Raw genomic sequence first — 27892 nt, 5'->3', positions numbered from 1 at the left:
GTTCCCTGACATTCTTCATGAATTTCCCGACATTCCTCATGACTTTCCCGACATTCCTCATAAATTCCGCGACATTCCTCATGAATTTCCTGACATATTCCTCATGAATTCCCAGACATTTCTCATAATTTCCCTAGATTGTGTGAGTTTCCTGACTTTCCAGGTTTTCCAGACGGCTGGAAGCCCTGTCAACAAAATCTCCCGACTTCCCCGTGACACGGCCGGTTTCCTCAGCTCGGTGAACGTTTCCGGGTCTACCGGTTTCCCCCGGGCTCCGTGCCCGCGCTCACCTTGGGTCGGGACTGGTGGGCGGCTTGCAAACGAGGGTCCAGTTTAAAGATAGCCTCGCGTGACGACAAGCCCTTACGAGGCGAATCGATGGAGCTTTTCCAGTTGCAGATGTCATGACAAGCTCCAGTTCACAGGGATGTTTCCGGCTCATTCCGCCGAGTCTCTGTCTCTCGTCGTGCCTGCCCCAGTCCCCTGCGCCCCGGATCAACCCCCCACCCCCTCCCCCCTCGCCGCTCTCCCCGGGCCGATCCGAAAAGGGCACAAATTAAAAGGAGTCCGTTTGAGTGCCGCCCGACTTCCGAGCCGTCGTGCTTGTACCGGTACCGGCCCCACGGAGTTTTAGTGGGTCAGTCGAACCTGACGGTTTCGATTCGTTTATACAAAAACGCTTATCTGTAGGAAGGAGTTAAGACGTAGTTCGTCACTCAAAAAAAGCGTAGATAAAGGAGCAATGAGCGATCCGAAGTAAAATCCCTAGCCGGAAAGAAAAAAAATCCCAAAATCTCCAGATTTGCTCAAACATATCCAAGAAAACCCTAGATCTTGCAAAAAACCGCCTCTTCTATCGTAGAATTATGACGTCATTCGATACATCGATTTGCAATATTAAAATCTGATTGGCTCGTTGGAATTTTGCCGCTCTCTGAAAGCAGTGCCAAGTGCTAAAACAGACTAATAAAATGAAAGATCGGAGTTGAGGTTTTTTTCTTCTTTTTTTTCTTGAGACAAATACTTAAGGACGCACTTTAAAAGTCCAAGTTGAAACAGATGCGCTAACTTCAATGACCTTCAGAAAAATTGACTGTCTTTCACAAAAATTGAGCATTATCGAGTTACCGAGTTGCTGTGTTTTCGTTCTCTCTGATTCAAATAGACACTCTATGGAGAAATACGTAAAAAAGAGAAATAACGCTTATTCGATAGAATCTTATGGGAGGGGGCAGTTATCTTTAAGAGATGAAATCTGTTAGAGAGAGAGGGGGGGGGGATTAATACTTCAGAATATCTCTATAGAAACATCCTAAAATTGACTAAAACGCCTCAATAAAAACGTTAAGATACAGATGCGGAAGCCCCATTTGACGTCCCTGCAGGCTGCTTGTTGAATCGTAATCAAGCGACCTTGATAAATATATCCCTAACTAAGCAATGCTATTTATCGATCAAATTCATTCGATTGTGATTCGACAATCCGTCACCTTCCGACCAAAGTATTACAAGCGCCATGCGACGTTTAAAAATTTCCACCGCCATTTTATTTTTTACAGAGAAATTGTTGGTTGAATCTGTTCAGAGATTTCACTGAATTTAATCGGCAGCACGAAGAAACTTCAGCGAAATTTTCGGACAGCCTCGTCGAACAATTTGTCGGTCAAAATATAAAACGGCGGCGGGAATTTTTAAACATCGCATGGCGCTTGTGATACTTTGATTTGAAGGTGACGAATTGACCATGGAGAGTGAAGAGGACGCCGCGCCGTATTCGCACCACAAAACCTACAAAAAAAGGCGCGGCTCGGTGTGGAGCGGGCGGGGCGGGGAGGAGGGGGGGGGGGTCCCGATGGATAAAAAGAGAAAGGGGGTCGCGGACTTTTACGTAACAGTAAAAGTTACGGGGCGGGGGGCGGGAGAGAGAGAGAGAGCGCGCGGCCGAGATATCCCCCCGGTGAAACAACGAGAGCGCGATCGAAAATGCAGATAAGGAGAGACAGGATTACCCCGAACTCACGTCAGCCGGGTTGCCGCGCGGCCGTCTCGAAGGGGCACGGAAGGGGCGCGATTTCGGCTGTGCCGAGCGTAACAGATGAAGACGCCGGGGCTCGGCCGGATCCCCCGAGAGAAAGTGAGACGGAGAGTGCGATGGGGGTAGGGGTGGGGGGGGGGATTCCTACGGCGCCACCGATTTTCGGGCACGGCGCCTTCATTCGCCGGCGTATGCAACAAGCGTCTCTCGACGAGCGGTTCCTCCGCGCCGGCCGAGACCGGGGCTGGGATTAAGTTCTGATTGATGACTCGCGGAGTCGGCTGCGTGAGAAGCCCTCTCTTAATTACGCAACCTCTTCGAGCCCCGTTCCGTGATTTTTTTCGTTGATTCGGTTCCTCCGAACTTGATGACGGAGCGCCGCACAGTGGAACGAGCCGATCAGGGAGGTCGGACATGACATTTTTTACTAAAACTGGACATTTTGATGTTAGATTCGTCACATTTTAAAGTTACAGGGGGGGGGGGGGTTCCAGAAGAAAATTTCACGAGGAAACCAATAGAACCACTTAGAAAATTTCAAAGTTTTGTATAAACGAAGTTGGAAGCTTTGAAAGTTTCCATTTTGTCCGACCTCTTCCATTGACTCGATCCACTGTGCGGCGAGGAGCCTATTACCAGTGATCGCTCCGAAAGCTAAATCGGCGAAGCTACGTTCGATTAGGAGGCCTTTCACAATTCGTTTAAACGCTTCGTGGTGGGGTTGCTAGCAGAAACCATGGAAAATTTGACCTTAAAAATATACTCTTGATCGGTGTATACCTACTGAAAATAAATTAGCAAAACTGAATTATAAGAATCGGTGAGATCAGGGTTCGTGGTGTTTTCAAATTTCCTACTCCCTGGTTTTCCTTATGTGTTTCTTGGATTCGCGGGAGGGGCGGCAAAACAAACCAGTAATATAATCATTCAAGTTGTCAAAACCTGAAAAACCATCCACTTGAATGTACCAAAGCTCCTTGCGGTTTGGAGGTTTCCTCCAAATTGTCTGTGTACACCTTAGTTCTAGACTGCCAATAATGTATTTCCTTTGACTTTCCCGGGCGGTAAGAATCCTGACGAGATCTTTTTTCCTCTGTATTCTCTTTTATAAAGGGTTGCGTCCGTACTTATGAAAGCCAAGAAAAGGCAGAACAGGAAGAATATTGAAAAACGTCAGATCATTTAAGACAAAAATTACCATCTAAATTTCATAGTTTTTCACGATTTCCGCGATTTTATTGCAAAAGATGAAGTTGCACAATCTTAGCATCATTGCAATGCTAGTGGTTCCTTTTTGCAAAATGCAATCCAACTATCTAGTCCCTCGTGGGTTGCCGTTACTTCGTCTATTACCTACCCTCTTTGTCCATTGCAACCACCCGCTTCCACCAACAGGATCCCTCCATATCCCTTTTGTCTTCTTTGTCTATCAATTTCAATAATCGGCCCGCAGTAATGGCTCATTTGAATGGAGGCACAACTGGGAAGCAACCTTGTTGTGGACTTGCTCTTTTCAATGGCCCACTTTCCTGCAACCCCTAATTAGCCGTCATTATTTACGTTCCCGATATCCTCGCCACGCCGAGCGATAAATCTGGGAGATTAATATGCGAGGGAGGGGGGGGGGGGGGGAGGGGTTCGCGGCACACATGACGGATCACGACAGGGCACGAGAAGACTACCGTGACCGGTGACCGCTGCTCGGCAAAACCCTCTTACCTCCATGTTATGATATCGATGTTGCACGTACTTAAAACAATCGATACCTGATCTGCCGTGCAGAGGAAAAAAGCCGTATGAGCCATCAGGAGTTACCAAATTTCCCCTTATAAAACATACATTTTTGAGGAAAGTTATGGATATTTTTCCTTGAAATTTTCAAATCCTCCGAATCAAATGTCTAGTGAAAGTCTCTTAAAAATTAGAAGAAAAACAACCAACAGTTTCCTTAGAAATTCGTATTATATTGATGGCAATTTGGCAACGCCTGAAGGCTTATACGGCGTTCTTCCTTGGCACGGCAGTGATGAGGCGAGACTCCGTCAACTAGTTTCAATCATTACAGGAGTCAAGTTGAAAATTTAGAGAAATTCCAAGTGAAATTGTTGGGCGTTTAACGCTTTCACATTGCCTGATTTTCTCTCGTATTCAACTGTCGGGACTGGAAACTGCGCGACATCGTACTTCGGAACTTTCTGCCCGAATCCTTCGGATTAAGAAAAACACTTGTAAAATACAAGCATGGATTGTTCTTTATTTTCTGATATGAGAGTGCATGACTGACCATGCAATAGGCACCTCAGTCCGGTGATGTGGCGTGCTTTGCGATATATAGATTGATCTGCCATTTCAACCTATGGGAAAGGATCGATAATCAGGGTGCTTGCAACGAACACTTTCATTTTCGATTCTTTGCTTCAACTCCAAGCGGGGAAATATCGATAATCGATCATTCGCGCCTCCCGCGGAGGGAAAATTTTCAAACCAACGATTTTTGACAAGTTCGGTTGAAAAGTCGGATTTTGAGATTTTAACGAAAAACTTTCTTTCTGGGATCCCGATGAATCAGTTTCTGTGCCAGAGGTGAGCAAGAAATTCCGTCATTTTTAGCAATTTCGCATCCTAAACATAGAAAATAGAATTTCAAACGGTTTTTCCCCCCGCAACTGCGTTTCCCACGAAGTGCAAACCGCCATCAATACTGTTTGTCTCGAAATTATTGAGCGTTTTTTGTCCAAAAAAGTTCATAAAGCTTTCCTTAACGCTCTGTATCAAAAACCTAACTTGCGTTTTTGTGGACTAACGTGGATTTTCCGGCGAGCAGTCACGCACAATATGAAGATAAAAATGAGAGGAGATTCGGCAAGTGTTGTAAGCTGATTCTGCTCAAAGCCGTCCAATTACGGAGATCAAGAGAGAAAAAAAGAGGATGAAACGGAGATACCGTTGAGATTAAACTAGCTCCCCCGCCCTCCTCCTTCCGGTAAACCCCGATGATATCATTGGAACAGATTTGCTGAGAATGTGAGTAGTCTCCTCTAATGGACACCACTTTTAAATTAATCCAACCCGGGCGGAAAATAATGAGAAATGGACGTCGAGAAGTAAATCCTTTGGCAGAGCAGACAGGAAAAAGGAAAAAAAAGAAAAGGCGCAGAAAAATAGGGGGCCGTTCATTAATTACGCATTAATACTCCTCGTTACGCACCCTTCGCGGAGGTCTAAGCCCCCCCTAAAAAATTACATTCCGCTCTGTGTTGGATTCCCCCCCCCCCTCTCTCTCTCACACGTGGAAAATTTGAATGTTTTGTCTTCGTTTTTGCTGGAATTGTCGAAATTTGTATGAATGAAACGTTTGCACCGCATCCACACCTTCCAGAAATAGAGAAAGCTGAACGATAATTTCATGTACTTTCGTCGGGCGGGGTATACGGGTTGCACACTTCAAATTCTCAAAAGTAGGAAATGCGCTGAATTCACTTGGAAGTTTAATGTATCATAACGCAAAGAGAGAGAGAGGGGGGGAGAGAGGGGGAGAGAGAGAGGGGAGGGAGAGGAGAGAGAAGGGGACATCCTTTTTTTTGATGAGTGTTAAATGAGAGGTTCATATCCTCCTAGGATCATATCTCACTCCGTCTTCCGATCCCCTTCAGTTTCGAAGGTATGCAACAAGTACCGAACGCGTTCTTCGATCTGAAAGTGAGCGGCGCTCTTGAGGATGAAGTTTTCCTAGATTAAACAGAGCGCAACAGTTGTTCGCGGGCCAACTGACGCAGCGCAGGTGGGAGGGGGGATATTGACACGAGCGTCAAAAATTTATGAGCTCCAAAGCCCCTGAGCCCGTGAAGAATCCGAGGCTCAGGAGATTTTCGGGCTTTTCGTCGTTCAATTCTCCCCGGTCGCATTCTCCGGAGCCTACGCGCCGCGCCGCCGTGCAGAGAAATCGGATCGACTGCGAATCACCTGCGTAATCCGGCCGGAGGCACGCCGTCAGCGTTGCCGCTGTGCGCGGCGGGAAGTATAGTAGTATACGCGGCCGGCGCTGCGCGAGGCGGGAAGTATACGCGGCCGGCGCTGCGCGGCGCGGGTTGCCTACTTGGCGCGGCGCTGGCTCCGATCCCGAATCCCAGCCGGCACCGACTGGAGCAAGAGTGATTTATTTGCGCACCTGATACCTCCAGACTCAGCCACTTGACTCCACTTCAGAGTCGAGCTCCTCGCTTCATTTCCTGCATTTCCCGCCGACTCCGCCATTGAGAGAGGATCCTCCAAGATTAGGTAAATACTCCGGTGTGTCTACATGATTTACGGCGGGATATTCACTCAAATCTCCGGGTTACTCGGTTTGGAAGGAGGGGAAAAAACCGGGGATAATTTTCTCATTTTCGTGGTGGATTGCGTGAGTGCGATTATAGAGATAGGTCTGCGGCGTTTGTTACTCCGATGGCAAACTGCCGGAGTCCATTTTCGCGGCGCGATCGATAGTGAACATTTCAAACTACTTAATAATTAATGAAAGTATCTCGGTGCTGTTGGCGATATTTTAAGATGGCATCATCCATGATTTTACGAAACATTTCCCGGGGATAGTCCTACAAAAGCTGAGAAGAATCACAAAAGAATTACAGATATTATGCCGATTTCCAAAAAGGAAACCGGACACGTGAATAACGGCGTCAAAGTCTAGATCCATGTTTTCAGACTTTCCCAACGATATGGTTCATGCTGGGATTCAGAACTGCCTTTAAATTTCAAGTACTTAAATACGAGTACTCCTTGGGTAAAATGCAACTCGATGACACCATGGAACTGTCCTAAGGATGATTGCAGTCAATTATCACTACAGAGAAGTTGAAAATAAATTCTATTTCTTCTCGTGTTAAACAAATATTGTCTCTGCGAGCCGATTATTGAAATTGATAGACAAAGCTATAGACAAAGAGGACATAGAAAGTATGGAGCGATCCCATTGATGGAAACTAGTGGTCTTTACAGACTAAGAGGGAAAATGATTGACTAAGCCGGGTTCTTGTCGGTTGCCGTTAGTTAGTCTATATTACCTATCTCATTTGTCCATTGCAACCACCCGCTTCCAGCAATAGGATCCCTCCATATCCCTTTTTTCTTCTTTGTCTATCAATTTCAATAATCGGCCGGCAGAACAGGATATCTGCTGATTCGCAGATCGAAATGCGTGGTTGCCCGGATGGTCGTGGGTTTCTTCAACCTGAGGTTCGGGACAGCGTTGGCCGAGGGGTTTCCCGACCGTCTGGCAACCGCGCGTGCCCACGCGCAAGAATCTGAATTATAATCCCATTAAAGGCGATAAACCTGGCCCTTTTTTAGTGCCCTACCCCCTCCCTCCGCCGGCGATAAAGCCCCCCATCAAGACCGATAAACCTCGGAGCTGTGTCCGGGCCGGGCGAAAATTTCCCAGCGCCGCCGCGGATTACGGGAGCGCGGCGTGCATACAGATGCCGCCGCTACGCTGCGCCACTGCTGCCTAGATGCACGTAGAGTCCATTTATACTGAGAGTCAGGACAATCAGGAATCCATTTCATGATTGATTCCGAAACTTTTGGGATACACAGGATGTACAGAAACGTGAACGTAATTCAATTGAAATTTTCTCAGCACCGATTGCAAAGTTCGTTAAGTCTTGAGTATGGGTTCCTCTAAATTCCGTTTGTTCTTGCACAGGAAGCAGATACCGCAGCATCCAGAGAAGACGATCTGAAACGGAATTTAGACTCCAAGGTCGATCAATAGATTCGAAAAAAATTAATGAAATCTTCAATCGTTTGTGATCAATTGTCTTGACTCTCAGTATAAAGGACTCTAGATGCACACGGCACGGGATGATTCAGGATTATGGAATCGATTCTTCAGGTCGACATAGGAATTTTTCGCGGCATAGCAGGGTTTCCAAGACAGTTTGGCAGCGATGCTACGGGTTTTTTCATCAATTTGTTTTTGGCTCCAATACGACAACATTCGTTGCTCGAATTTCAAGAAAATACCTGTACTGGCCCTCAGAGTACCTCGAGTATTGGAAGAGTACGGACAAGTCGAAATATGGAGCCCTTGGGCCCAAAAGAGCAGCCAACCCTCTAACTCTAAAAATTTCACCGTCAATCTTCAGATTCCAATATCATACCAAGGTGGCCCAGAATGTTCATAAATGAGCGTTCTTCCTGCAAAAACTACGTCGCAAGCGTTTCACATCAACTGCACTGAGTTGGGCGCAATGCGTGAAGTATTTATACAGTCTCGTAGGCGCTAATATGCGTTTAACATCGACTGCACGTGTTTAGCGTAATGCGTGAAGTATTCATACAGTCTTGTAGGCGCTAAGATGCGTATGACGCCGACCGTATAAGCTCCATGACATAACCGCAAAATTACCGATGTGTCCGCACTCTCCGTATGTAGGCACTTTTAAGCACTCGATTAATTGTCTGCGAAAGGGAGCAACATTTATTAAAGGGGGCCACTATTCAAAATACCCTAAAATTAATCAAATCTCTCCCTTAAAGATTAAAAGATATTCAAAATGCCCCTGCCATCAATTATGACCATTTCCTACCAATAATTCTGATACGATTCCGTGGAGGTTCGGGATGTAACAAATAAGCCAAGAAGAAGCTAAAAGACTTGAAAATCGCTGAGAACGATCTTTTTTGGCGGAAGTTTCTCGAGCAATGTAGGGTAAAGGAAGTCCAAACTCCAGAAATAAGTAGAATATATACTCCCGTAGGATCCCATGTTCTTGAGGTTGTGACGAGAATAGTAATCAGACAGTTTCACTCGCCGCTTGCCTATCGAACGGACCGCTCCACGTGTGTTAAGTTTCTTCGTTGGCCACCACTAATCTTTCAGTCCCTAGATCGTTGGTTAGGCACCCTTCTTGAGCCGAAGTTCAAGAGCCTTCAGGGGAGGCACAGAAGGGCCGACCACCGTCCATCCACGTTTCCTCCCTTTCCGAATTCTCTGAGGAGCACCGGGAGGCATGTTCCTCCCCCGCCCACCCCTCCCCTCGCTCCACGTCCTGGGGCGATCCTTCTCGATCCGGGGGAATTTCCGGCGACTTGTCAACGCGAAGGGCGCTATCGGGCCGCCGGCGCTCACGTTTCACGGTTGAAGCGCGTGACCCGGAGGTGATGGTATAAAAATAATTAAGAAATGGCGTGCATAGCGCATGGCTCCTGGGGACCGGGGGATGGCGTGGCGCGGCCGCGTGGCGTGCGGCATTCCAGCGCCCGGGTTGTCCGCTCGCCTCGCCTCGCGAGTCGCCGCCCTCGACCCACCCTCTCCCCGGGGGTGCGGATCCTTTGCGGTCACCATTTGGCACGCGGAATCCTTGGCGGATCACAGCGCCCTCTGTTTGTTTTCCCAACACACACCGACTTACAACCGCCTCGGAGACCTTGATCGCTCCGACGCGCCTCGCTTTCTAACGTCGGCTCATTATTGAAATTCCATCGAGAGCTTGTGGAATGACCTTCATAGATCTACACCATTGCCAGGTAGTTCAAAGTAGAGTCGGGAGAGTATTGCCATCTCAATCCTTTTACTACAGAAAAACTGTGCCGCTCTCTGATTGGTCGGCTATCAAGGGGCCCCGAAGTTGGACCAATGTAAACAAACCCCAGCCCCTCCGCTCCTAGTTTGGCCCAATGTAAACAAACAAGATGGCGACAAAGTTCTACAAAGTTCTAGGCGTGATTTTGGATGCGATAGACATTTTTTCATATCCAACTAGAGTCCCTTTATACTGAGAGTCAAGACAATGTGAATCCATTTCTGATTGGTTCCCGTATTTTAGGCCTCCACAGTGTCACAAACGGGAATAAATATTACATTTTCACCGATTGCAAAGATTATAATCTGGAATGGACCAGGGAATCACGGGTTCGACAAGGAACAAACGGAATGAGAGAAGGAACGGAGAAAGGAATTTGAGAATGAGCCGATCAAAGATTACGAAAAACTGCCAATTTGTGTATCTTTATTTCCGTTTGTGACTCCATGAGGGGGGGGTTGTCTTGACTCTCAGTATAAAGGGACTCAAGTTCAAAGTAGAGTACCTGTATACGGGAGAGTATTGCCATCTCAATCCTTTTACTACAGAAAAAGTGTGCCGCTCTCTGATTGGTCGGCTATCAAGGGGCCCCAAAGTTGGACCAATGCAAACAAACCCCAGCCTCTCTGCTCCTAGTTTGGCCCAATGTAAACAAACAAGATGGCGACTAAGTTCTACAAAGTTCTATGAGTGATTTTGGATGCTATAGAAATTTTTTCAAATCCAACTTCTGAATTGAGTTCGGATCGTACCCCGATGGATATTTTTCCGAAAATTAACCTTTGAGTGTGATTATCATTCATTTCTCAGCCGATAATACGTGTTCCTCTGGGTCGAGTTTGTTTACATTGAGCCAACTTTGGAGCTCCATGATAGCCTAAAACTGATGAACCAATCAGAGAGCGGCACAGAGATGACAATACTCTCCCGTATATACGTGCTCCTGTTCAATGTAGTGAAAAAGTTCCCATCATCGACCTGCAAGATGCAATCATTCCAGCTCAACGGCTTTCGGTGTTGCATATGTAAATTAATGAAGGCGCATTAAGGGTGGATAGTTCGAATTCGATCGACAGTTTGAGTGACCTTGATGGACAAACAGCATTGCAAGATCTCTGTCGATTGTGATCACATGCAGGGGAAAAGAGCGGTAAAGTTTCAACGATCAACCCTCGGGATGCAACTGTCCGAACTCGACGGCTGTCCACGTTGCATATGCCAGCGAATGAAGGCGCATTGAGGGTAGATAGTTGAAACTCGATGGATAACTTGCCGAATAACTTTAGAAGACATACAACATTAAAATATAATTTTTCGTCGATCAAATCCATTGGACAAGGAAGCTACTGGATATACTTATAAGGCGAAGTCTCACGGTCTTTGACTCTGTGGACTCACTCTCGCGAGAGATAGGGTCTAACCGACCTATTTTCATGGGCTTATGGCTCATGGTGAGTCATTTTGGGTCAAGGGAAATATTGGTCACCAAGAAAACTGAGTAATCATGCTAAACGTAGATATGCATCTATCCTTGCCGTACTGCAAAATAACGACGATTCATTATACTTTATTTTTGCCCATAGAAGTTACGCTGATAAAGAGGTAGAGAGACCCTCTGACGAGAGCCTAAAGGAGATGAATAACTGGGTCATAATTTGAAAAGAAGTCAGGTAACAGCAATCGGTTCGACAGAAATCTACAGATAACTGTTAGGTACAAAAAATGAAAATATAGCGAATCAGAGAACTTAAAGCAATGGTAAAATCTAAATAATCTCATTATTTCTCAGCGAAAAAAAAAACTCATGACACAACGTTTTTAGCTAGCTCGCTTGACAGTGCTCTTAAAAGTACGTCGTTCATCTTTACTGCTCTTTCCGGGTTCTATTGAAATAGCTTATCATTTGTGAAGAATGGGAGATATTTGAAACAACTTCGATAAGAAACTAGGGCTAGAGACTCACTGAAGCTCAACGATCGCTTTTTCAAGGTGCGGAGAGACCTGTTCAGTGGTTCTCATGATGCTACACGAAATGGCTAAACCTCACCTAGCTCTTGGCGAATGTTCATGTCCAAGTAATATGTGTCGTAATTCGCAAAACCAAGCGTTACATGATGATTCCATCCAGTATTCTATTGTTCATCGGATTTTCCCGGGGCAGATTTCTCGTCACTCCTGTGACGTATGGACGTATATTGATTTCCGTGATACGATGATGCGTATGATACGCCTTTACGTCAAAGGAGCGACGATTTGTCGGTGCTTTTTTACCAGAATTCAGTATTCGTGTCGATCAGTTCAGACTGCGCCGCTAGCTGGCCAGAGCAGAGGCCAGGGGCGATTCTTGAGAGTCGGCAACACCGTTCTTCCTCCATTTAAATACATGTAAAACAATCGATTCTTGGCGAGGCAGCTTGCCACGCCTACAATCGATATTTTAAATGGATTTAAACGGAGGAGAGACAGAGTTGCCAACTCGCGAAATCGCCGATGGCAGAGGCCCTAGGACGTGCGCCCGTAAATCGCCCTGAGTATACCTAAGTTCCGATCGACAAATTTCGATCCTTGCGGTTTGATTGTTGGTCCGTTATCGATTGACCTTGATAGATACGCAGCATTGGATTTACAAATCGAGGTGATTGGACAAGGATTCCGGAATCGACCCGCCGGTCGACAACAACCCCCGAGGATTCCACTCGGCTCGAAACCCTTAAATCCGTCTCGACGAAGCCCCTGAAATCCGCCCTTGCCCCGTGTAACGACCCCTTCCGGCACCCGCATCGTCGCCAGTGGCGTGGCGTAAATTGCGATGTACCGATTGTTATGCCATGTAAACCTACGGTAAAGAATCGATCATTAAGGTGTCCGCTGCGAACACCCTGTTTATCGATCCTTTTCCATAGGTTTAAATGACATAACAATCGATATATCGCAATTCACGCCACGCCACTGCATCGTCGCCGTGAAATTTGAGGCTTCCGTCTCGGCGGACACCCGAGCGAAGACTGGGCGGCGACGGACGAGAGCCGCCGCACAGTGGATCGAGTCAATAGGAGAGGTCAGACAAAATTTGAAAACTTTGAACACTTATAACTCCAATAATTCAAAACTTTGAGGTTTTAAAAGTGGTTTCTTTGGTATCCTTGTGTAATTTTCTTCCACAACCACCCCTTAAAATTTAAAATGTGACGAAACGAACATCAAAATTTGCAGTTTCAGTCAAAAATTTCATGTCCGACCTCTGCTATTGACTCGATCCACTGTGCGCCGCCGCCACCACCACCCGGAGCTCCCGAGGAGACGCGCCCGACGTCAGGGAGGGGAGGGGGAGGGGTGTAATTAAATTAGAGTTGATTAATAAAATTAGTGCTTTTTCAGGAACCGGGGCCAGGGCCCGCAACGGCCGGGCGGGAGATGACGACGCGCCGACTTGCCGGGTGGTCGCGGGCGACGGATTTTCCGCCCTCGCGGGAGGGCGACTTCGGCGACGCCACCGACAACCGAGTCGACGGGACGGGCTTAATTGGATCGAGCACGGATTGAAGCCGCCCACCCCTGTCCACCAGCCCCCCCCCCCCCCCCCCGCTCCGCGTCGACCAGTGTTGCCAGATAGTGCACACTTCCTCGTTAAAACCTACGTGAAATATCCACATTTAATGGGGAAACCTGGCAACCTTGGCGTCGACCTCATCCCCTTGGACGGGGAACATCTTCGGCCTTGCCGCGGCAGGTTCACGAGCGTGCTAACGGCAAATCCGCGAGCTTCAACTTGAGCGATGGATAGCGGTAATAGGCCGGACTAGAGTCCCTTTATACTGAGAGTCAAGACAATGTGAATCCATTTCTGATTGGTTCCCGTATTTCAGGCCTTCACAGTGTCACAAACTGGAATAAATATTACATTTTCATCGATTACAAAGAGCAAAGATTATAATCTGGAATGGACCAAGGAATTACGGGTTCGGCAAGGAGCAAACGGAATGAGAGAAGGAACGGAGAAAGGAATTTGAGAATGGACCGATCAAAGATTACGAAAAACGTTCAATTTCTGTCATCTTTATTCCCGTTTGTGACTCCATGAGGGGGTGTTGTCTTGACTCTCAGTAGAAAGGGACTCTAGTGCACACTTCCTCGTTAAAACCTACGTGAAATACCCACATTTAATGGGGAAATCTGGCAACCTTGGCGTCGACCTCATCCCCTTGGACGGGGAACATCTTCGGCCTTGCCGCGGCAGGTTCACGAGCGTGCTAACGGCAAATCCGCGAGCTTCGACTTGAGCGAGTTGGATAGCGCTCAAAGGCCGGACCGTTCGTGAAATACGTAATGCTTCACGGGCGTTGGCGGATACAGAAAATTGGCAACATTGTTTTTCTTCGATTTAAACCTATGGGGATGTATCGATCATCGGAGGGACCAGGTGCTTCGGCGAGAATCGATTATACAACACAGGTTTGAATCGAGGAAAGCCAACGTTGCCAGATTGCGTTGGAGCGATTCTCACTTGATTACAGTTTCGCAAGTAGTTATATTTGGTTGAGAACGATTAGACCAAAGCGCCTTCGTTTCATCGTGTATGCAATGCGGACATCCTATGAGTAGAAGTAGTTGCGTCTTGAACTCGGGCGTTACCATCAACATCAGAATGTTATCTTACGCCGAGCTATTGAACGGGCGTATCTTGTCTCCGATATTATCGTTAAAGAGGGTGGATCCACGATGCTTAAAATGGCGATTTCATGGTAGATGGATCACTTGATGGTTTCTGATTTTGACATTGATGCTTTTTCCGATAGCTCTGGTGCGGTATACAAACTTTAACCTTTAGTGTACCTCCAAACACCTCGGGGAATACAACCTGGCGTTCTGAAGCTTAGAAAAAAACCGAAATGCCGGAATTTTCACTTAACTGATTACCGAAACAAGAGGAAGAATTTGAGGGCTAAATCGTGGTCTTGCGCAAAATCACCGCTTGCGAGGACAAAAAAAACTTCGGTTGATGGGAGCTTCCGGTAATAAAAACCGAACCTCAGCTCGGGTGACCTCAGTTTCCGTTGACCTTGCTAAGATTAGGAATCCTCGCCGACGACTTTGGTTATCCTAACCGGACAGGAAACGGGTTTCGATGACAGAAACCTGGACCGAAAACTTCAGATATCTGAACCGAAAACTTCGGTGTTCCGTATGGACCGAACTTCAGTCTTCGTAACCGAGATTTTCCACTTGGTGCAGAAAAGGGTGTAGAGGGAAATAAAAACCACGAATTTAGTTGGCCGAGGAAAGCGAGAGCCGGTAAACACAGTCATTATCCGGAAATATCACCCCGGGGTATACAGACAAGATAACTGTCACTTATTTTTCCTTTGAAACGATTTCGTGCGAACGTTTTCTATTACTCAAATAAAATACCCCCCTCCCCCTCGGCTACCCGGGGCCCCGCTCGACGAGGTCTCTTCCCCATAGAATTTATGACGGGACGGGCATGGGTGAACGCCTGGGAAAAACAAATCCACCGCGGCGTTGCCAAAATGCACCGACTCGAGGGGCGAGGAAGCGGATGAGCGGTTAGATCCGGCAACAGGGAGTATCCGAGGATTACACAGACTAAGATACGAGTAGCGCGGACGGGTACTGCCTTGTGGGCGGGGGGAGGGGAGCGGGGGCGGGAGAAATGAAGACACGAACAAAAAGCGCATAAAAAATGGAACAAAGGGAACAGCCGCAAAGCGGAAATAAATTGGGCCCCCGAACGACGAGCGGAGCCGGGACCGGGGTTGCACGTTTGGCTCCAGCACAAGTTCGCACAACCTCAGTTTCGCACGACTTAAGTTTCGCACAGCCTCAAATTCGCACGACTTTAGTTTCGCACAGCCTCGAATTCGCAATTCGGTTCCTCGCAATCTCAGTATCGCATAACTTCCGCTTCGCACAACCTCAGTTTTGCAGTCTCAAATTCGAAGACTTCAGTTTCGCACAGCCTCCAATTTGCACGACTTCAGTTTCGCACAGCCTCAAATTCGCATGACTTCAGTTTCGCACAGCCTCAAAATCGCAATTCGAGTCCGCGTAATCTCAGTATCACATAACTTCCGCTACGTACGACCGCAGTTTCCCACTCATGTACAGTTGCAAAAGCTGACACGCAAAAATACTGAGCATCGTTGAATTTGATCAAAAGTCCATCAAACCACGAATAATAAATCCCACTTATTCGCCTAGCTTTCGAAAGTCGTTCAATATGTCGAATCTTCTGGACCTCGTTAAGACCTCCATCGAACTTTTGTGATTTTTCAAGAAACTGCGAGAAACTAGACTAGATCGAAATTTCATCACGATATGATACTCATAAGCATGATTTCCGATGAACTTGAAACACTTGTTGAAATTTCATGAAAATTTACACAAAAAAATAAATAAATAAAAATAAATAGATAGATAAATAAAAATAAATAGACAAATAAAAATAAATAAATAAAACAAAAGGAAAAGAAAGGTTTTTAAGTTTATATACAGATATTAACTCCAACAATTTTTTAAAATGGCACAGGAATGCGATCATATTCTGCATGAAATTTCATTAAATCGTGCTATTGCAGGGACTGTGAGAAACTCTAAAGCAAAAGCAACCGCCTATTTTCGTGTCCCACACTTGCCTACGGCACAGGGATTGGTCTTAAAAATTTAAGAATCCTCAGCTTAGCCGCTTGGGACGCGAGCTCGTTAGAGGACAAGGTCAATAAACCCGAGTATAGGCCTACTAACCCGAGAGCTTTTATTTTCGCCTGCCAAGATGAGAGAAAAATGATTGGGGCGGAATTAAGGAGCATTGCGTAATACGTGGCGTAGCGTTACAGACCATCCCCCAAAGGATGCCTTGCTTCAAAAACTGCCTGCCTCTGTTGCAACGTTTCAGGTTGTCTTCGCATTTTTTAATTTTTGTAAAACATATCAACCGATAATTTCGTTTTCTAAACGAAAGAATGTGACGAAAGTTTACGCTAAAAATTTCCACTGGCAAAATTTTCTTTTACTATACATATGCATGTTAGGCATTTCAAAAATTCGATGTTTGACGAAAATACAACTGAGAAATTTCTCTCCAAAATTTTGCTGATTTTTAGCGTGTGATGAGCAGAAAACCAATAAAATTTTCAATTAAAAATGTCCATCAGTTTCATAATAAAACCACAATTTGCGAGTGTAAATTACGCAACGTCGGAGTTTGGTTCAGTTCTCTTATCTGAGAAATGATGATTTATTTCTACATCCTGAGTGGCCGAGCGCTTTCGAACGAATCAAGTCGAAATTACCACTAAATTTGGAAACAAGGACATTAAGATATTCATCAGGAGTTTTGATCCCGAGCCCATGTACACAACACACCTCCGTTTCACCGAAATCGGGAACGAAAATAAATTGGCCCATCCCCTATTCCCCCGGCTGTGGAAATCAAAACACAGCGGTGTCATTCTGCAAAGATCGACACGGGAGTGATGTGCCTAATGAGCACTTAGTTCCGGGAAAAACAGCGAGTGAACCTAAATTTAGTCCATACGGCGCACAGTGGATCGAGTCAACCAGAGAGGTCGGACATGAAATTGTTGACTAAAACTGCAAATTTTGATGTTTAATTCTTCACATTTTAAATTTCAAGGGGTGCTTCTGAAAGAAAATGTCACGGGAAAACCAATGGAACCACTTTTAAAATCTCAAAGTTTTGTATGAACGGAGTTATGAGCTTTTGAAGTTTCCAAATTTTGTCCGACTTCTCTTATTGACTCGAGCCACATGTGCGGCGGCCGCGGCGAAGGTGAGAAACGAACAAGAAAAAGAAAAACCTTAAACCACGAAAATCCCCTCACCGTTAAAACCACCGCTCAACAATTTCCGCACATCGTGTATTCTTCTATCGATACAACTTATAAACGCTAATCGTAAGTATTAAGTAAGTATATAAGTAATATTGAGTAAGTATGTAAGTAATACTGAGTAAGTATGCAAACGTCGCCCAAAATTCATCAAGCAGCTGAATTTAGTTCTTGACTGCAGCAGGGCGTTTTTCTCATCTGGTTTGCAACCCTGCCAATCTGGTTGAAGAAGTAGACCAAGTCCACTCGCAAAAATTCGCCTTTTGTGTCTCGCGGGCAGAGACAAGATATACCATACCATGCCCTAAATGTATGTTCTTTCTACGATCACGAGACATTCCGCGAAATATTTCACGCCGACCAGCGACAGCGCGGCGTTAGGCGCAATGCGGGAAGTATTCCTGCACTTTTGTAGGCGCTAATATGCTTGTTGTCTCTGCTCACAGGGTACAGCGGGCCGATTATTGAAATTGATAGACAAAGCTATAGACAAAGAAGACAAAAGGAGTATAGAGCGATCCTATTGGTTGAAACGGGTGGTTCTTATGGACTAAAGGGGTAAATGATGGACTAACTTTCGGGTCTCTCGTGGGATGCCGTTAGTTAGTCTGGTTCTTATGGACTAAACGGGTAAATGATGGACTGCTATCGGGTCTCTCGTGGGTTGCCGTTGGTTAGTGTATTACCTACATCCTTCGTCCATTGCAACTACCCGCTTCCACCAATAGGATTCCTCAATATCCTTTTGATCATTTTGTCTATTGCTTTGTCTATAAATTTCAATAATCAGCCGCCCGCAGGTTAGATACCAAAGATGACCCCAGTGAGCACCAACCATCTGTTCGCTGAGCCCCGAAAACGAGGCTCGGGTTCACGAGTAAATCCCGATTCGCCGGATCGGATTTACGCGCTCTACCAGATCCGACGCTTAAATACGCTTACAGTCAATCCAAGAGGGTGGTTCGCGTTATGGAGGGCGCGAAATCCTTCAAATCGAAAAAAGCCTGCCGGACTCATCGATTCATCTCCGAGGTATTTTTTATTTTTATTTATTTTTATTCGCCCCCCCCCCCCCTTCCACCGTGCGTGCGCTACGGCGAGCGTGTGAAAAAAGAGGTGTCGGAGCGTTGGGCGCTCGAGCGAACACTCGCGGGAGAATCGAAAGCTCCGGGAAGCGGGAACTGATCGAGAGGAGTGCTATCGATTCGGTCGTCGAAGCCGCGGCGACGCACGGTGGATCGAGTCGATCGGAGAGGTCGGACATGAAATTTTTTTACTAAAACTGCAAATTTTGATGTTCATTTGGTCACATTTTAGGGTTCGAGAGGTGCTAATAGGAGAAAAATTTACGAGAAAACCAATGGAACCACTTTCAGAACCTCAAAGTTGTGTACATACGGAGTTATAAGCGGTTAAAATTTCTAAATTTTGTCCGACCTCTCCAATTGACTCGATCCATTGTGCGGCGTGGGCGCGGATTTTGCGGGGAAAAAAAGGGGGCTGAAATTCTACAGGACACGTGACAAGAGGTCGGACATGAAATTGTTTACTAAAACTGCAAATTATGTTGTTCATTTGATCACATTTTAGGGTTCGAGAGGTGCTACGAGGAGAAAAATTTACGAGAAAACCAATGGAACCACTTTCAGAACCTCAAAGTTGTGTACATACGGAGTTATAAGCGGTTAAAGTTTCTAAATTTTGTCCGACCTCTCCAATAGACTCGATCCATTGTGTGGCGTGGGCGCAGATTTTGCGGGGAAAAAAAGGGGGCTGAAATTCTACAAGACATGTGACAAGAGGTCGGACATGAGATTGTTTACTGAAACTGCAAATTTTGATGTTCATTCCGTCGCATGATAAATTTTAATAAAAGAACAACTTAATTTGGGGAAAAGGGATAAATTTAATCCTTTATATTTTATTCCTTTACCATGGCAGAATTTCACCCCACAAGGATGAGCAGTTGCTCTTAAGTCAGGGAAAACATGAAAAATCCCTTAAGTTTGCTCACAATCAGACGTTACCTCGTCACCTTAGCGTTCGCTTAAATTAATTCTCAATTATTTTCTGATTTTACGCCAAAATCTTTAGATTTACAAAATTTAGAAACTTTAACCGCTTGCAACTCCGTATGTACAAAACTTTGAGGTTCTAAAAGATTGTGGGATACATTTCAAGGGGTGCTTCCATGAAGAAATCTCACGAGGAAACCAATGGAGCCACTTTTAAAATCTCAAAGTATTGATGTAGCGGAGTTATAAGTTTTTGAAGTTTCCAAATTTTGTCAGACTTCTCCCGTTGACTCGATCCCCTGTGCGACGCCGGGCACGGGTGCCGAACTTGACGTATTGCTCCGTGCTGGCTGCTCGACTGCGCGCACTGCTCGTGCCCTTGAACACCACCTGAGTAAACTTTTTCCCGAGCGCAGCCTGTCACTGTGCTCTGCATGCTCTTGACGAAACCGCACTTACGAGCTCCGACTTGTATGATCGAAAAATTTGACATCCTCAGGGATACAAAATGCAATTTCACACGGTGAGATTCATAGGCGGATCCAGACAAATCCACACATTTACGAGAATATGACAGGGAAATTTCGGTTTGAACTTTTGCAGATTTTGGCGTAAAATCAGAAAATAATTGAGAATTAATATAGGCGAACGTTAAGGTGACGAGGTAACGTCTGATTGTGAGCAAACTTAAGGGGTTTTCCATGTTTTCCCTGATTTGAGAGCAACTGCTCATCCTTGTGGGGTGACATTATGCCATGGTAAAGGAATAACGGCGTACGAACATTCAAATGTGAAAACCTACATAATTTATTTTATATAAAAGTTTATCGTATTCATATCGTATCGTATCTATGGTTTGGTTCCATTCGATGGATTGATTTACGAAAGGAATCCTCTGAAAATGACATGCCAAAATATTCACAAGTTTTCCAGAAAATGCATATTGTAATGGGAGATATTCGGCACCATTCTGATGATCGTACGTGTTTTCCCTTCGTGCATGCGGGGCTGAACCTCAAACATCCTTACAGCCATCGCACATCACAAAAATTGTGCAAGTGTGTATTTCAGTCGAGAGGAAATTCTTAATCTCAGAAAAATCCGATTTAGTGTGACAAAGAAGACGGTTCCTTCAGGAGTTCCTGTAGTTGAGCTGGAAAGAATACACCTGTTGCGCCAAGAAAGCGATAGATTACGCTGAATGAAATTATAGTCGATACAAATAAGCTTCCCTCCTCGCGATGAAATTTCGGATGAGACAGTCGAAAAAATTTTATCACTCCGAGCAAAGCAATTTTCGTTGATAGGCCTTGCCTCCATGCGACGTTTCATGGGATTTTTCTGAAGTTCAAATCGCAGGAATGAAACTTCTTGGACTTTTCCTCGTTAAACAAAACATGAAATTTCCTTTTCTTCTCTCTAGGCCGCTGTTAGGACCCAACAAGGACTCTGCTTGGTACTGTGATTGTAGTATTGACCAACTCATTTTTTTCCCAAACCTCGCAAGTGAGCTTTTTCCCTGGGGACAGATTCCACGAAACGTCCTCACCAGAAAGGGTTTACGATTAACAAACGTGGCATGATCAATCGCTTTTTTGACACGACAAGTGTTTCCCATGGCAAATAAACCCATAGAAGCCACAGGCAACAAACATACAGGAGAGATCGAAAACCACCCATGTATCTCGTTCCATAAACTTCGATAAGGCCATTAAAGAATGCGTAAAACGACACATCATGATCGATTTTGACAATTCTGTTTATCTAAATTGTATTAGATTTTAGACATTCTTTTTGCGCGGAATGACCTGGGAAGATATTATTGTTTTGAAAAAAGAGAAAAAAAAACCGACATCTTTCGAATGTATTTTGCATAATCTTCACGAAGACAATAGATATTTTTGGAAAGAGGAATTTTCCGCAAAAATCTCATTTTTCGATTTTTTGGACGTGTTGAATTAGGTTCAAGAATCGACTAATTTACACATCCCCTGTCCTAGAATGACACAGGTGGCAAGAACCTGAGTCTGTAGAAGTACCTACTCTATATCTAAAGAAAGGGTTCACGTCGTATTACGTAACCGACTTCAAGTAGGGGATGGGATGGTGAGTCTACGACGGTGGTATGCCGAGGGGGCGGGGGTTGAAGCTCAACTTTACGTAACGACCTAAAATAAAGTGGTGGAGAAAAAGCTATTCGGGAGAAACCTCGTTGAAAGATCAACGAATAATTACATTCAACTGGGCTTTCTCCTTTTTTAATATAGTTAGGAATAGTTGGCCCTCCCCGTTAAAGAAAAAGTTGGTTCCAAAAACTTAATTATGATATTGAGGTACGACTGTTCAGGAGACGGTTTTCACTACAGCTTTTAAGAGGAATCCAATGCACCCAAAATCATGCATTTTCCAACCCTCAATTGACACAAATGTGAACTATACCGTTCGTAGCGTATTCGTGACGGTACTGAAAACTTTTTAGTTGAAAACAAAAACTCAGATTTTTCCTCTCGACTTGACAAAAATCGCTCTTCAGACACAAATTCTTCCGTGCACTGAGGTCTCGTCTCTTAGGGAAGGCCATAATTCGACGATAACACTGCCGTGCTAGGAAGAACGCCGTATGAACATTCAAGAGTTGCCAAATTTCCTTCGATAAAATATTTATTTTCTAGGAAAGTTATCAATGTTTTTTTTTTATATGTTCAGAATCTTTATGTACAATTGCAAACTAAATTATCTGAAAAATTGGGAGAAAAATATTCATAAACTTACCAGGAAATTCGCGTTTTATCAAAGGAAATTTGGCAACACCTAAGAGTTCATACGGCGTTCTTCCTTAGCACGGTAGAATACCATATACTACGTATTTTTCTTGCGTTTTTTCAAAATTTCCGCTCATTCTTTAGCTCTTATAGAGAATATTGAAGAACCCTTTCCGTGAAAAATATTAGGATTTTTTTTTTTTTTTTTTTTTTTTTTTTTTTCAAATAAAAACTAATCTCAGTCATCCTTACACATAGTAATAGTAACAAGGGAACGTCCCCAAACGAGATGTTCTGCAGTTTCATCATCGCTATCCGTGTAAGGGGCAAAGGCGTAACAGAAACAAAAACTGCAACGATTATGTGAACATCACGTTTCGCACATTGCTCATTTCCAGGCGCCAGCGCCTGCTGTTTAAGCGCTTTTAGCACAGTATTAAAAAAATAATTGATAGACAGATTTTGAAAAGGGGTTGGTTTCCAAAGGATTTCTCGACGAATTAATCGACGCAACAACAAATCGGCAACTGGCTGTGACTCCTTGATTTTTACTGCCCCGACCAAAGCGAATCCTTGGTCTCTTTTACCCTGCTCATATATGACTTTTATCTCTCCCTCGAAGCCTAAAAACAAACTTGGTACTGGCAACTAGTTGCGGCGACTGGTTGCGGCGACTAATCCGGCGAGAACGTCCGGCGAAGCCAAGCCGTAAGGTAAGAGGCGTACGTACCTAAATGAGTACAGTAAGATACGAAGGTGCAAAAACACTGACGCAACAGCTAAGTGTAGAGTACGGATACGACGTAAACCTAGGAATCACTTAAAACGTAGAACTTAAACTTAGTAAGAGTCCAGATCCGCGAATATCCGCGGAACTTTTTTCGGAAAACACTTGGGGGTCCCCGGGGGGGATGGCGGTGCCCCGGGGGCGGGTCGGGCGCCCGGGGCCGGAGGCTCGGGGCCCGCACCCGGGCGGCCCGGGTGCGGGGACCGGACGGGACGGCGCGACGCGGCCGAGTGGCGACGGCGGAATGGAGAGCGAGGCCCGCTGCCCCGTCTGGGAGCCGCAATGCGGCGTTTCCAGCAGGGCCTGCGCTCCAGGAGCCAGCTCCAATGGCGGCCGGGCTCCAGCCGCAGAGCGCTGGATGGGACGCCAGCCCCCTACAACCCCCAACCCCGACTCCCCCCGAGTCCCGACCTCGATCCGTTGCGTTACCCTCCGCCCTCCGCCACCTGGGAGGGTCGCGAGCTCTTCAACTGCCAGGCTCCGCGTTTCATCATCCGCTCCCGCGCTCCCGAGCCTTCGCCATCCCCGTGCGGCAACGTATGGATCCCCGGGTCCCCTATCTCGGTCATCGGTCCACGCGTTCCCAGCCCGAGTGAGGTTAGGACCCTAAACTTGGGCCACCCCTCCAAATACAGAAAAGAACCCCTTGGGCTACCAGAGTGTCTACCAGTGATAAAAAACCGAAATTAGGGACATTCGGGTACTTTTAGGGGTGTTTTGCAAGAAAATTGGGGAATTCCCCCCCCCCCCTTCCCCGAGAAACACTGGGAAAAAACACATGAGATCTAGAGTCCAGACTCTTAAAAACATCGACAAGAAAAAATACTCTTGATTCGATCGGATTTTTGCTTAAATCAAGAACCAAGCCTCTAAATTTGAGCGGATTTCCTTTTGATTTCAGCTTAAATCTGATTGAATCAAGAGAATTTTTTCTTGTCAATGTTTTCAAGAGTCTGGACTCTAGATCCAATGTGTGTTTTTGTTCCCCCAGTGCACAGATCCTAAACTCGGGCCACCCCTCCAAATACAGAAAAAACCCCGTGGGCCACGAGCATTACCGGGGTATCTGCCAGTTATAAAAACCAAAATTAGGGACTTTCGGGTACTTATAGGGGTGTTTTTGCAAGGAAATCGGGGAATTTTCCCCCGAAATCAAAAGAGAAAGGGAGCCAGTTAGAGGTTAAAAGGTAAATTAGACGATTAATTTTACTAGTCATGTTGAACCGATGAATTTAACGAAAAACCAAGCAACACATCAGTTTTTTAATCCTGGTTATACCGCGCTCGCCGCAACTGGCAGGAAAATTTGAAAATGCCGGTGTTTAGGACGATTTTTGTCATTTTTTGAGGATCTGAACAAGAAAATTGGGGACTTTCGGGGATATCGGTGACACCCTTTTAAAATCGGGGACATTGGGAACTTTTGGAGACCGGTAGATACCCTGTACGAGCATTACCTACATTTTGGAAGGGCCGCATTTACCATTATCCTAGGGGCCTCACACTCTAGAGGGTGCGACATTTTCGAGACTTCATCTCAAACCGTCAGACCTGTGATTCGGATCGACACCAGCCTTGAAGTCGCAGGACTAGACTAGGGAAAATATAATGCGAAACTTCAAAAACGCGTGTCTAAATTGCGGGTATTTCTGACTCTTTACTCCTCTTTCATTTTAGTTAAGGGCAGATCGAACCGACATAACTCTTGACCTACCTTCTTGTCGGCTGGTGGATGACGAGTTGAACGATTCAATCAGGAAACAGGCAGTGAACTCCGCTTGTTTATTATGATACTAAAGGAATTTCAACCGCTTGCCACCGGAAAATTTTTACGAGGGGCTTTTGACTTGCCTCTCTCCGGCCTTTCTAATGACTCATAACGAACTTTCTACGTTGGATGAACGTGAACGAAAACTAAGCTGACCGTTAAATTTAGTCGTATCTTTTACGAGCTACTGTGAAAACCCACTGTGAAACTTCGTGGTTTAAACGAAAGTACGCGAAAGAATATTTGTTGTTCCTCTAGGGCAGCGACCTGCGTGGAATCGTCACAGATGACAGGTTTGCGTGACCCCTCGGGACACCTCGTTCATCCACTGAAAGGAGGCCGTAACTTCACTGGGAAAAAAAACCGTGTTTTCTATAAAACTGCTTGCTTTCTAGGGCCCAATATAGGATAAAGATACGCCCTTCAGTCAGAGGAGCGAAGACCTCTGCGAGTTGTTTAGGTCACTGGAGTTCCTAGCTTACAGATCAACATTCATCTTTGCCTGGAGAGAGTGATGGAGGAAGGGGGGGGGGGGGGACACGATAGCCTGTTTGCCTCCTTCCAGACCAAAAAAAGAAAAAAAAAATGAAATGAGTAGCTCATATGAAACACGATGTTTTTGACCCATTTTAAGTGCTGCTCGCAAATCATGATGTACCTGTTGCAATCGCTAATGTTCAGGTGGTGTGCGTGGTTGCTTGGTTCGTAAAGTTATGAATCTGGGAAAAGTATTTTTGAATCTCAAAATTACGGTGGTTGTTTATTGTTTCAGATCCCGATAGTTCCCTAATTTTCAGGGGAAAGAAAACCCGGGTGGAACCTTAAGACTGCCGGTTATTTTTCCTATCTTCTCTTGGGGGTAACTAGATTTTCCTCTATAATCTGGGACGAAGTATGTATTTTTTCGTCTTGGTCCGTTTTTCGGAGGCGTCGTTTTGGAAGGACAAAGAGGGGAAGCTTAATGCACCCCCAAGTTCTAATCTTAAAGTCTAAACCAGCAAACCACGATTCTGTGACTAGCGCAACTGACCCATCTTGGCGAATAAAATCGCCTTCGAAAAAAAAGACGCACCACGCATTACCAGAGTGCTCGAATAGTGGTATGACCCAACATAACCTAACTCAATCTCGCGGAGAGTCGAGTTCCGCATTATTTGAGAGCGAAAGCGGACCCTGGGGTGATATCTCCGTTAATACTAGACGTAGGAACCAAGCGTTTAAATAAATCTTATTGTTTTGTGCGATGTAATTAATGCCCCGTAAGGAGCAGTGGTACATCTTCAATTTAATAAAAAAATTGTTTTGTACTAATCTATACGCTGAAACCATCAAAACACGATTCTGTAACCAGCGAAACTGACCCAATAGATCTTGAATTTTTGAAAAATAAAGAGTGCTATTAGTTTAAAGAATTTTATTGAGTTATATTGTCCCATTCATAAACGACTTTAAATCTGCACATTTTAAGCACCTATCCAAACTCGCATCGCCATTAAGATGGCGTCCAAAAACACCCTTCCTGCCGCAGGCACACTTTGGATCCGCACAGTGCCTCTATCGGTCCATGGTCCATGAGGTTGTTATTATTGTACGGCTTCCAATAAAATGCAAATAAAATTTCCTCCAAGCGAACTCCAGGTAATTTTATACGTGATTTATTTTGGCGTATTTGAAGATTCCAAGGACGAACGTCCATGACTTTCTTTTGGAAAATAAAGATTTTATCAGGAGAAATTAGGCAAAATTTGAAATTTGCGGGACTAGCAAGTACGTTCTCGATTCGAATCGTATCTCCAAATCGTCTCTTCCTTTGGGTCCTTCCAATAACTGCGTGACGCTATCGTTACGATTTTGGTGTGTGGACCCACCCCAGATGCGGATCCAGCTATTTGGCAACACCGGGTTTTCTCCATTTAAACCTGTGCTAAATAATCGATTCTTGTCGGAGCACCTGATCCCTCCAAGAATCGATACATTTCCATAGGTTTAAATGGAGGAAATCCGGTGATGCCAAATTGCTAGATCCGCCAATGGCCCACCCTCGATAACGCTCCGTAACGCTGCGCTGACTTCCCTTTTTAAAGGAATACGTGATGCTGGCTCTGATTTCTCGGAACTAACGCTGCAAATTCACCTAAGGGTGAACTAGGCAATCGAGAGGGGGGGGGGGGGGTTTGAGTTTTTGGGAGAGGGGGGAATTGGGGGGGGGGGGGGGGGTTGATGCGCGGAGCCGAGATGAGAAAAGAGGTTAACACCTCGAGGCCCACTATACTAGCGCGGCGTTACTGCCACCGCTGAGCGGTCGGGTTGAACACCTGCAAGCCTGCAACTGCATCAGGATCTGCAAAACATTCCGCGCTAGCGCCCTTGACGCCACGTGGTAGCCCAATTTCACCTTATGCAACGAAACGTCATCATCACGATCGGAGACAACAAATTACGGAGACCCCGCAATGCTATCCTCCCTATACTCCGCGCCGAGGAAAAAGTCGTGTGAGCCTCTGCATATTGCCTTTCCTTCACTGGAAAAAAGTTGCTTGGATCGAAAGTCCAGACTCTTAAAAATATTGACAAGAAAAGATACTCTTGCTTCAATCGGATTTTTGCTTGAATCTAAAGGAAATCCGCTTAAATCAAGGAGCTTGGTTCTTCAATTCGAGGAAAAATCCGATTGAGTCAAGAGTATTTTTTCTTGTAAATGTTATTTAGAGTCTGGACTCTAGATCCAAGCGCCTTTTTTTCCAGTGTTTGCTGAGAAATGAATATTCCGGAGAACTAGTGCCTTTTAAACCTTCGAATTTTACGAAGAATTTCATTCGCAATTTGATCTCATATAACTGAAAAATTCCGAGAAAAAACATTCGCAACCTTCTTCAAAAATGAATATTTATCGGGAAAATTCGGCAACATTCGAATACACAGATCGTCTTTCCTGAGCACGATAGAATTTATTCTCAACGGTTAACTCAATCAAAGTCACAAATAAGACCCAGTTTGACAAACTTTCTTAACTTGCCGCTCGATCCGAAATTCATCATTCATCAAGAAAGTTCCTGACTTGTTGCTGATCCAAT

At 45.3% G+C, this 27892-nt stretch overlaps 1 protein-coding gene across 8 annotated transcripts in view; it reads right to left on the bottom strand.

Moving 5' to 3' along the window:
- The window catches only part of Ald1 (fructose-bisphosphate aldolase), a 100099-nt gene that overhangs the window by 22219 nt on the left and 49988 nt on the right, over nt 1-27892 (bottom strand). The window contains exon 1 of one of the 8 annotated variants that reach the window (XR_011899274.1): nt 22994-23277. The exons of 6 other annotated variants lie outside the window; for them this stretch is intronic. The gene's annotated coding sequence lies outside the window, so the exon portion shown is untranslated. Of the gene's footprint in view, nt 1-22993; nt 23278-27892 lie in introns of those variants that run through there. One more of the 8 variants, XM_019040471.2, reaches the window with a different exon arrangement.

The sequence above is a fragment of the Bemisia tabaci genome, chromosome 2 (assembly GCF_918797505.1).
Source record: "Bemisia tabaci chromosome 2, PGI_BMITA_v3".
NCBI lineage: Eukaryota > Metazoa > Arthropoda > Insecta > Hemiptera > Aleyrodidae > Bemisia > Bemisia tabaci.
The sequence above is the reverse complement of the archived record's forward strand: the minus strand, read 5'-3'. Positions and strand labels throughout refer to the sequence as shown.